General features: G+C 42.1%; 1 non-coding gene across 1 annotated transcript; it reads right to left on the bottom strand.

Annotated features, from left to right (window-relative positions):
* Positions 1-8708: 8708 nt before the first annotated feature.
* Positions 8709-8781, bottom strand: TRNAA-AGC (transfer RNA alanine (anticodon AGC)). The gene has a single exon. It is a non-coding gene; the product is annotated as a tRNA-Ala (tRNA).
* Between the last annotated feature and the right edge of the window lie 2058 nt (positions 8782-10839).

Raw genomic sequence — 10839 nt, 5'->3', positions numbered from 1 at the left:
AATCTAGCTTCATCCCAACATACATTCGATGTGACACCATCCTCCTTACATGGATTTGATCTTGACTTCATTGACAAAGATGTTTGGCAAGGTGATTTTGCTCATGGTGACCTTGCTCACTTCCCTCTATTGAAGGATACGATCTACTCACCGGATGCAAAGCATGAACCTTCAAGAGCTCATGCTGTGGTCCCTCACTCTCTAACCATTGGCAGTGGAATACCCAAGCCGGCACCAAGGCCCTCATATGCAGGCATCATCCAAGAGTTCAGAGGAGGGCTTTTCACTCCCCCATTCACGTGCCATGCTTCTACATCTACCAGCAAAGGAGAACATGAGGGAACAAGAGAGAATCACAACTCCCTCAAACAACGAACCTCACTGACGACAAGGGATCACCAGGAGAACTAGGAGGAGACACTGATTGAAGGATAGGCAGTGTTGATGTAGACACCTTGAGGGGGGTTTGGCTTTCGATCCACAAGAAAGAGGATGTACTGACGCCCACCAAGAGCCCCTCTCCCCATTTCATAGATGGGTACAACTCAACCAGAGACGCAGAGACAGAATTCCCTCTCCGAATTCTCAACCAATGACTGCACAAATGGAGGTCCCAAGACAATAGAAAACGCAAGTGGAGGGATCAGGACACCAAACCACAGACGAGAAGTTGCAGGTCCTGCATCAGAAGACCCACGACAACATCAATAGGAGAATCAACAGTCTAAAGCTGAGGAGAAGCCATCTTCTAAAGGTAAAGTGGCTGATTTTCTTTATGAAGATAGGCTTAAGCAATCCATAGATTGGTTGGAATCTCATGCTCTAATAGGATATATTCCCGATCCATAGATTGGTGGCTTAGAAACAACTGGATAAGAAAAGGACTAGTGGTCACTAGTGTTAGATTCTTAAGAAAAGAGTTCTTCTTTTTCCTGTTTGAGATAGAAGATATGGCTTGGAAGGCCCTTCACCATGCTCTTTGGACCATAAGGCATCAACCTCTCTATTTAGAGTTTTGGTCTTAGGACTTCAATCCTGACAAGTCTAGATCCACCTTTGTCATTGTTTGGGTAGATCTCCCCGACCTTCCTTTCTCTTTGGTGAATCAAGCTCCTAACCTCTGCAAAAGCTTAGGACAAGTTATAGATGTAGAGAAGGAACAATTCATCAATCCTAGAGGTCACCCCTAGGTATGTGTCAGGTTAGATATTGCTGAGGAGCTTCTAGAGACACTAATGATAGTCAACAAAAATGGGAGTGTCTATATGGAGTAGCCTCTGGTTTACAAGAACCTTCCTAATTCATGCTTTCTGTGTGGATTATCATCACACGCAGTTAAAAGTTGCCCTCTAAAGAGGAATAGACCCAAACAAATTCAGGAACCACCAGCTCAACAATAGGCCAGTCTCCCTCCCAAGCCCAAATGGACTATTAAAGGCAGACCAAAGAATCAGGCTTTGGGGGAAAATGCAGAAACAAGGGCAGATAAGGGTACAGTCAAGGAGGTAGATGAATAGAGGAAGCCTGATATTCAACAAGAGAAGGAGAGAGTTACATTTCCACTGGCCACCAACAATGCTTTTGAGGCACTCATTGACCAGGAAACAGAGAAGTGGATACAAGATGCCCAAATGGAAGAGGCTGAAATCAAACTTGGCTGGGTCCAGAGAGATTGAGGAGGATGTTAATCAAGTAGATGCCAGCATGAGTGAATTAGATAGGGGAGAATCAGAGGAAGAACTTCCTCTGGCACAAAAATAGGATAAGACTACTAAAGCCCCTATCAAACCTCAAGCCACTACTCTAAACAATAGAAGGATCTCTCAAGTCAAAGGCTAGAATGCCCCACCCAAAAGCCCAGCACCCAAGGCTAAAAAGGGGAAGAGTAAGAATGGCAAATAAACCATTCACTTTTCTCACACTCAATGTATGTGGGTTAACTGACCCTTGGAGGAGTTAGGAAGCCAAGTGGCTGAGGGAGAGCTCTTTGTCCCCAACTTTTCTTAATTTACAAGAGGTTAAAATAATTAATGACACCTTAGAAAACATACTAAAAATGGTATTCTACGAATCATGAGGAACGTAGAGGAGGCACTACAATTGGGATACTTTCACACTATAAGGATTGTGTCATCAAGTGCATGCATGACTTAAATCACGGATGGCTGGCTCTAGAATGCAAAATGAAAAGGTTTTCTTTCACAGTTGTGTTAGTATATGCCCCAACAGGATCTATGGAAAGAAGAGCCACATGGGATTCAATGTTGAATTTGGGAAGTGATTGTGTCATTATGGGGGATTTCAATATGGTGGAGAATTATAAAGACAGATGGATGCAGAAGGGATTAGTAATAACAGGGCCTTTTAAAAAAAAATCTAGGAAGATCTCAAGGAAAACCTGCAAGTTGTGGACATTGGGACTCCCAGCATTTACACATGGAGCAACAGGCCAGACTAGACAGAGTGTATATTGCCCAATCTCTAATTGATCAGCCTCTAGAATTCAAGCAATCAACCTTTTCCTCTCTCACCTTATTGGATCACAAGCTTGTGTTAGCTTGTATTGATTTTTTTTTTCCCATGAAAAAGACTTCTATTAAGTAAGAACAAAAACCCGCGAGAGCAAGCTCAAAGCGGAATACATCATGAAATCATGAGGATAATAAAAAACCCCCTCAGAGTGAGGTGGAAAGAAACCAAGGCTGAGGCTGAAAGTGCCATCTCAACCCTGTAGTAGATTCAGAGAAGAAAGGAGAATCCTTCCATTCCCTGAAGAAAGAAGCCCTCCTAGCTGAGGCTGCACGGGAGTCCCCCTGCATACCCGTCCATACGGCCATCAGAGTGTGTATGATGTCTGTCCAGATACTAGCCAATGTGTGCGAGGGATGAACCTGAGTACCCTCCATAGCCTCTGTGCATCTGGATCTCCAGATATGCCAGGCTGCTATGCTCGCTATAATCTCCCAAGAAGTATCCACAGAGGCATGTACAGCTGTAAAAGGACGATGTGTAACCACATCCAACGAGCAGAGCTCAACCCGATGATGTCGAATCGAAATGGCCCGGGAGGAGTCAAGTCCCTCATAGAAAACTTGAGGTCCTGTAAGAGAAAGCCAAGCCACCGAGCCCCAAGTCATAAAGAGTGGGGAATGGGCAAAGTGACTGAAGATCCTGGCTATCCCCATCCAAATCAATCTCGCCTGTCTGCAATCCCATAAGCAATGCTGAATAGACTCCGAAGCAGAAAGGCAACGAGGGCAAGTAGGGTCGGCTCCGAATCTGGACCTCCAAAGGTTCACTGCAATCCCTCCATGAATAGAAAGCCAAAAGAAGATAGTGATCTTTCTATTCCTATGGGATTTCCAGAGCCTCCTCCAGAAGTACCTCTGCTGATCCGCAGTAATACCAAAAGTCTCCCAATGAGGAACTCTGGAGGGTCTCCAACCTCTACTACTGAGCTGAAATCTCCTGGCATTACTGACCGTGTAACAAAAGAAGGGGATGGTCTTCTCTCGATGCCCCGCGTCAATCCACTCCCACTCTCCAAGGTCCCACTGTAAATACCTGATGGGAACTCCTCCATAGAGCCAAAGTCTCCAAGACCCGGTGGAGAGTAACTAGGGGTTAGGGTCTAAGAACCACTCTGAATCTGATGGGAACTCCTCCATAGAGCCAAAGTCTCCAAGACCCGGTGGAGAGTAACTGGGGGTCAGGGTCTAAGAACCACTCTGAATCTGATCCCTGCAACAAAAGGCCTACGACCCTGATAGGCTGAAAAGCAGACTCAAGCAATATATCATCTGTAGATCTGAGCAATCTGCCACCATCCTGGACACTGAAAACCAAAGCATCCTCCTGTGCACCTCGGAAGGCTAAGACCTGAAGTGGAACCCCGCCTCTCGAGAAAGTACCTACCCAAGTGGAGGTAGTGAGAGGCATATCATCTGTGTCTATCCAAGCCTCTGGAAGGGCTGACTCAATCTGTAAGATCCTCCCTGCACTCCCTCTGAGATGTCCTGTCAACCCTGACTTGGTTTCCTCTGGAAGCTTACGGAAGGCTTTCCAAGATCCCAAAGAAGAAGCAGGTCCCCTCTCCCACCTGGCCCACTGCATGTAGAGTGAGGCACCCAGTGAGCTTGTATTGATTTGGGGAGTGGGAAGAAAGAAAATTCATGGTTTAAAGTTGACTCTTCCTTGTTCAGACAATCCAAAAACAAATTTTAGAAAAATGGAAAATTTCTTTTTCAGCAACAAAAGATTCATTTTCACAGGGTTGGCAGGTTGCTGTAGAAAGTGTCTAGACAATTCTAAAGGAAGCCAAAAAAAACAAAGCTACTATCAAAGCAAGGAGAATGGAAAAACTTAAGAAGGAGATTGAAATACTGGAACAAAGAGCAAGGATGAATGATCTCAATGCCCAGCAACAATTACTGGATAAAAGAAAAGAAATCAAGATACAGGAGCAGATCAAGATACAAAATGCCAAGATTTACTTCAGGGATTGGTGGTCAGACAAGATAGACAGACCAACCAAGGAGATTTCATGAGGATTAGAAAAAAGAGACACCAAGAGGAAATTACTTTGTTGCATAAGGAAGATGGTGAAGTGGCTAAGACAGAAGCAAAAAACGTGGACATCATTGTAAGTCACTTCAAAAATCTTTTGAGTATAGTGGACATAGCAGATAGCAAGGTCTTGGAGGCTAGAGACATGTGTCAATCAGTCAGACAAATCAAAGTGTCTAACTTAGACAGAAATCATCTAGAAAATGATCTCTCCTTATCGGATTTTAAAGAGGCCGCCTTTTCAATGGCTGATGGCAAAACATCTGGAGAAGATGGACTACCTATAGACTTCTACAAGTTTTTCTAAGACACTGTTGGACCTTACTTATTGGTTGTTTGGAGAGAGAGTGCTAATCAGGGCTCTCTTCTAGATCACTTAAATGGAGGGATGATTAAGCTTATACCAAAAGAAGGGGACAGGTCAGCTCTAAAATATTGGAGACCCCTCACTATGCTAAATTGTTCATACAAGATTCATGCCAAAGCCATTGCTTTGAGATTGAGATGTAAAATGGAAAAATGGATTCTGGAGGAATAGAGAGGTTTCATAAAGAACATAAATCTTTTGGAGGCAATCATCAACCTATGGGAAGGCTGCACACATGCTAAAGAAAGCAAGTAGGAGATCTACTTAATAAAAATAGACTTTGATAAGGCATATGACAGACTTAATTTGGGATTTTCTACTACAATCCCTTGAGAATGTCACAGTGCTAGGGGTTGATCCTATACCAATGATCCAATCGAGCCTGATACGAATACCATGCATAATGATGGAAAGTAAAACCGGCCAACAAAGGATGTGATTCCTTCCAAAGATCAGTAGAGTTGAATTGCAGTAGCAATTGGGACTAACTCTTGCTCTCAGAGGCCATCATATGAATATGGCAGGATGTATTATCTCACTACTACTGAGGAACATTGTTGAAATCACCACAAAGAAAAGCATGGTGTCTCCAGAGCGTTCGCAAGGTCCATTATGCAGCGCGAGGCTTTTTAGAAATTATTATGATAGGTGAGAAGCATAAGAAAATGCTACTGGAGCACTCTCCTCTTTTGTTTTTGGACAGCAAATGGTACATGTCCTTCCATGCATCAACCAGGGACTATCAAGCCCTTATCAAGAAATTGCTATCCAGTTTGGGTGGAAGTGGTTGATTTTCCATAGTGTTTGGCTTCTCTTTTGCCCAAAATTGTAGCCTCTTTGGGCAAAGAGATTTGTCCTTCAAGACCAACTGGGAATTCAAATCGATTTTGCATATTGTGGGATACTAATAATTCCACACCTGAATCTTATTCTATCACAGTTAATAATGTGGCTATGGGAAGTGCATTCTACAAACTCAAGTGGGGCTTGTCTGCAGGTTCTTGTTTTGAATGCAAAAATTTGGGCATATGGTTTCGCAATGTCCTTTGCGTGTGCAGGAGATGCCACAAGATGCTATGCCCACATAGATTCCTTTTCAAGAGTGGTCTTTTTGTGAAGCATGATCTTCAGCCCACTATTGCCTTCCATAATACACAAGGCAAATGGATGGTTGTGTAGTGTCTTATTCAAGGAGAAATCTTCAAATTTGCTTCAATGTATTCACTCCTCTCATAGTAGAGGTATGATGTGGGATGATACATAGAAGAACCCCCAAGTTTCCTGGTCAGCCAGTTTCTAACTTCTGCAGCAACATGCATACGACCTGGAAAGAAAATAATAATAGCATACTTTGCATAGTCCCTCATCACAGGATCAACAATGTCATCCACCTCAATGATAAGACCAACTAAGGGGGCTGCTCTTTCCAAGCTTTACGTGTATCCTCAAAGCCTTCATGCATCACATCATACACCAACTTGGCTTCAAGGGAATCATGAAGAGGGCCATTGTGACCCTCAGGCTACTTTTGCTTCTTATGTTGGCCCATTCTGTCTTTGTGGAAGGTTTTCTCAAACTCATATACAACCATCACAAAGAGATGGAAGCCCTCTATACAAAGAGCCTAGCCTACTTGAATGTGTGTATGGAAATCTTGAGTGCAAAGTAGCAAAGAAGGCATACAGAAAGCGTGATCAAGAAGAATGAAGTGCCCACGTGATGCAGAACAGAGTATGAAAAGTCTGTATACTCTGTATTGTTGTAAACTAGAAAGATGAGGGAAAGATATGGCTTGAACAGACGAAACTGTACGGACGACTTGCAGAAATTATACATATGGAAGTGCAAAAACTGTACGAACGAAACTGTACCGATGGAAAGGGAAAAAGCACGTACGCTTTGTACGAAAACCATAGCACATATGACGGATAGAAAAGTAGACCTAAACTGAGAACTAAATGAAGGCTATACGAGACTATACAGGCCTGTACGGGTCTGAAACAGGGGAGTATAGAGATTGCATAGGGATTGTACGGAAGAACTAAACTAAACAGGACTGAATGGAAGCTCAAAATGGGACTGCTCAGTTCTGTACGAAGGTGTACGAAAGCTGCAAAAGAGCTGTAAGGATCACGACAGGATTGAAACAAGGTTGAACAAAGGCTAAAATGGGGCTGGAAACCCTAGACTAGGAGGCAAGAGCACAAAGACACCGTAGCTTCCACAGACAATCCCGACCAACACACACTCCACACACACACATGCACACAAATGCACATGTGGCAATTTGAACTTGGGTCAATTTGAGAGATCAAAAGATGTCATTATGAGCACTAGGGATAACTCATTCACACATTGAGGCATGCTATATACACACTGTCACTTAGAACTAAATACACTCATAAAAAACTATGAACTGTGAGTCAGCCTAATTGAAAACTTAAAGCATGTATTAATGACAATCAATGATGTGAATTCTAATATATTTTCACACTTGAAGACTTTTTATTTATGGTTGCGTGATTTTTAGATTCATAAGAGTGATTCAATCAAGCTAGAGAAGAAGGTGACAATTTTTGGATTCATGACAGAAATTCAAGGAGATGTAGGATTGAATGCAAACACTAGAGAAGGATAAGGCCTTAATGGAACCATTCAAGGGGATATAAGAATCGAAAAATCCAGTGATGGAGGTGGAGGCATTACGAGAAACACCTCAAATTGCAAGATTGGTACATAGACACATGTTCAAGAAGGAGATATAGGATTGAATGTAGACACTAGAGAATGATAAGGCCTTAATAGAACCATTCAAGGGGATATAAGTGTCAAAAAATCCAATGATGGAGGTAGAGGCACTAAGGATCCCTCCATCTCGAGAAACCCCTCGAATTGCAAGATTGGTCCATAGACACATATTGAATGGGCTATGATGTGATCCTAGGATTGCATTGCAAGAATGGTACGTGGATATATATGGAATGGATTATGATAAAAGTTTGGGGGAGGTCACCCCTATTATGAAAGGGAAGCGGGAGGGATGACATACTCTTGGAATAGTGTGGGGAATGGAAGAGGACGTGGATAAAAAAATAGTTCCACTTATACATGCTAGTTAATGCTAGATTTGAGAGAGATGATGCTGCAAGGATCATGGAAAGCTTTGTTAACAAAGTACATTCAATGAAAAATGAAAAACCTTATAAAGCAAAGGACCATGTTGGACAATGTGACATTATTAGCATGCCAAATATAATCGAAGGATTTAATGCTAAGCTTAAAGACAATGAAGAGAAGGTGTGTTGAAGTAGGTGTGGACTGTTTATAGGGCACAACACGATAGTGGCGTTAAGTTGCTAATGGATATTTTGTAAAGCATTGGAAACATATATGTTGTAATTTCCAGCAATGCTCCATTGAGATAGGTAAATGTCCCTAAAGCTACAGAAGATTATATAGATACTATAATAAGCATACTATATTCTTTGCCTTAAGGAATTATATGTTGAGTACGCACAATTCCTAGGAGTACTTATTTTTCTTACTAATAGAGCTGGAATCCTCATGAATTGTTCAGATGTTTGCTCATGAACGACAACTATTATAATGCAAAAACCATGAGACAGTCTCCGTACTTGAATCCGCTAAAACCAATGAAGCCTATGTTAAAGGGAAAATCCTCAAGAAGGATACGAAGAATTAAAAGTGAACATGCAGAAGGAGACAGAATGACAAACAAAAAGAAACGAAAAAGGGGATTTACATAACTTTAGTTTGGAGATGCGGGGTATCGATCCCCGTACCTCTCGCATGCTAAGCGAGCGCTCTACCATCTGAGCTACATCCCCTGGATGCTTTAACTGTCGTTATATATAGTACTAAAATCCTATCGGCTCAAATTCCTATTCCCATCGAAATCGGCCGAAAAGCCTAGGGATAACTACAAAACTGTGGATTTTTCGTTTCACCAAACTTCGGATCAACAGCTGGACAGACATCTTAAATAGCGACGAACTCCTTAGCAGGAAAGAGAAGGGCAGAGGGGAGCCTAATGACTAGGGAGTTCCTGAATGACACGTTCGCCTCAGACGTATAGCGCTTGACGTAACCTTGAGTAGATCTAAAGATACAGGATCGGTTTCCTGTTTGCAGGTCCTACAAGCAAGTAGCGAAGGAAGCTAGCCAAACTGTAGTTCTTAAATTAAGGAAGGACGAACAACAAAAGTAGGGATCTTAATGTCGGCAGCTAATGGAGATGGCACCACAAATCTTACGAATACGACATTGAGTTTATAAAGTGTGCAAAAGTTTACCCTTGATCGTTAGGCACTCCTATATTTGATATATAAGAGTGACGAAATGGCACTTCTCGATGAAGAATTCCCCTTGTTCTCTTACATGAGATGAGAGTTATTTCAGCCTTCCAAAGTGCTTTGGCAAAGGAACATATGATATCACTGTGTGTGCGCGAGAAACGGCAAAGCCCAACTATCATTCATAAGCTAAACAAGATGAATTTCATTCATGTGACCTGCCCTGGATGGTGAGCTGGGGGCGAATTGCAAGTTGAGAGGGGGAAAGAAGAAGAGAGAGAGAGAGAGAAAGGGGGGGAGAAAAAAGTGGAGGATTGAAGGGATGAAGAAGAAGAAGAGGAGAGAGAGAGAGAGAAAAAGGTGGAGAATTTCATGGGATTCTCATATGCTCCTCCAATCAATGGATGCAAAAAAAAAAAGAACATAAAAATAACTAAATACTTGATTTTTCTCTTTGGAGGCCAAACGATTACTAAGGCCTACCCATTGAGGGCACGCCAAAAACACTTTGAATACTTGTCAAGGATGGAGTACATACCCTTGAACCATACTCTAGATTCATTGCTAAATGCGAAGCTATTTGCATTAGATATGGATGATGAAGGATCTCGAGCCACCCAAAATCAATCTTTCAAAAGGATATGCATGACAACTTAGAGATATACTCTAATTGCAAGACAACTGAACATGAACTAGAATGCTTGGCCAGATCGTGCTAGGATTTCATAGGCTTTCAGAATGCTATGAAATGCTCTAGTGTTGGCCAAGTAAAAATGTAGATGGTATCTTGAGAAGGCTCGAATGGTAGGGTTCGTTGCCCTATTGAGATAGTCTTAGATGAAGGGTCGCACTTATATTTCTCATACAACACAATCCACAACATACTATCTTCGTATTTCTTAAAAGTGCAAACGGTGTCTTGACAAGGGTTGTAATGATAAGGTTAAGTGCCCTATTGAGATAATCTCAGCTAAGGGTCGTACTTCTCATTTTTCATAGAGTATAAGCCACAACATAGTATCTTCAATGTAATGGGCAAGCACTATCCATGAACAATGTGATAGAGTCCAAAATGAAGATAGGAATAATTAAAGGATGGTCTTTAAACTGACAAATTGTCTTTTCACCTAGACTTTGTAGTTTCTTGCACTTGTGAAACTCCATCTTAAAGCGAGATTCGGTAATGTGAGAGGATAGATACAAATTTGTTGAAAGTCAATGAGAGCTTGGAAATTGGGGGGCTAAATGTGGAAGTAAGGGTATGGATTTGAAAATCAAGATCGTGCTAAGGCATTGAGACAATATTGTGAGCAAATATTGAGGAGATGAGAGAGACTTAGAAGGTGTGAATGTGATGAAACAACTCAATGATAGCGGTGAGGGGCTGGAGTCTACTTAATTTAGTAGAGAGCAAGGGCACTTTTATGTGTGTAAAAAAGATGCAAATTGCTTTACTTTTGCACAAAGGAGAGCCTCTTGGTCCTCTCTCGACCCCTTGCCTTCTCCCTTAGTCCTTTCTCATTCTCTCAATCCTCTCTATGCCCTCTCTTAGTTCCACCCTTCGCCCTCAACCCACTCATCCCCTCTTCCCCT

The sequence above is a fragment of the Dipteris shenzhenensis genome, chromosome 13 (assembly GCF_047967505.1).
Source record: "Dipteris shenzhenensis isolate YYH24624 ecotype China chromosome 13, Dip_SZ_1.0, whole genome shotgun sequence".
Classification (NCBI taxonomy): Eukaryota; Viridiplantae; Streptophyta; class Polypodiopsida; order Gleicheniales; family Dipteridaceae; genus Dipteris; species Dipteris shenzhenensis.
The sequence above is the reverse complement of the archived record's forward strand: the minus strand, read 5'-3'. Positions and strand labels throughout refer to the sequence as shown.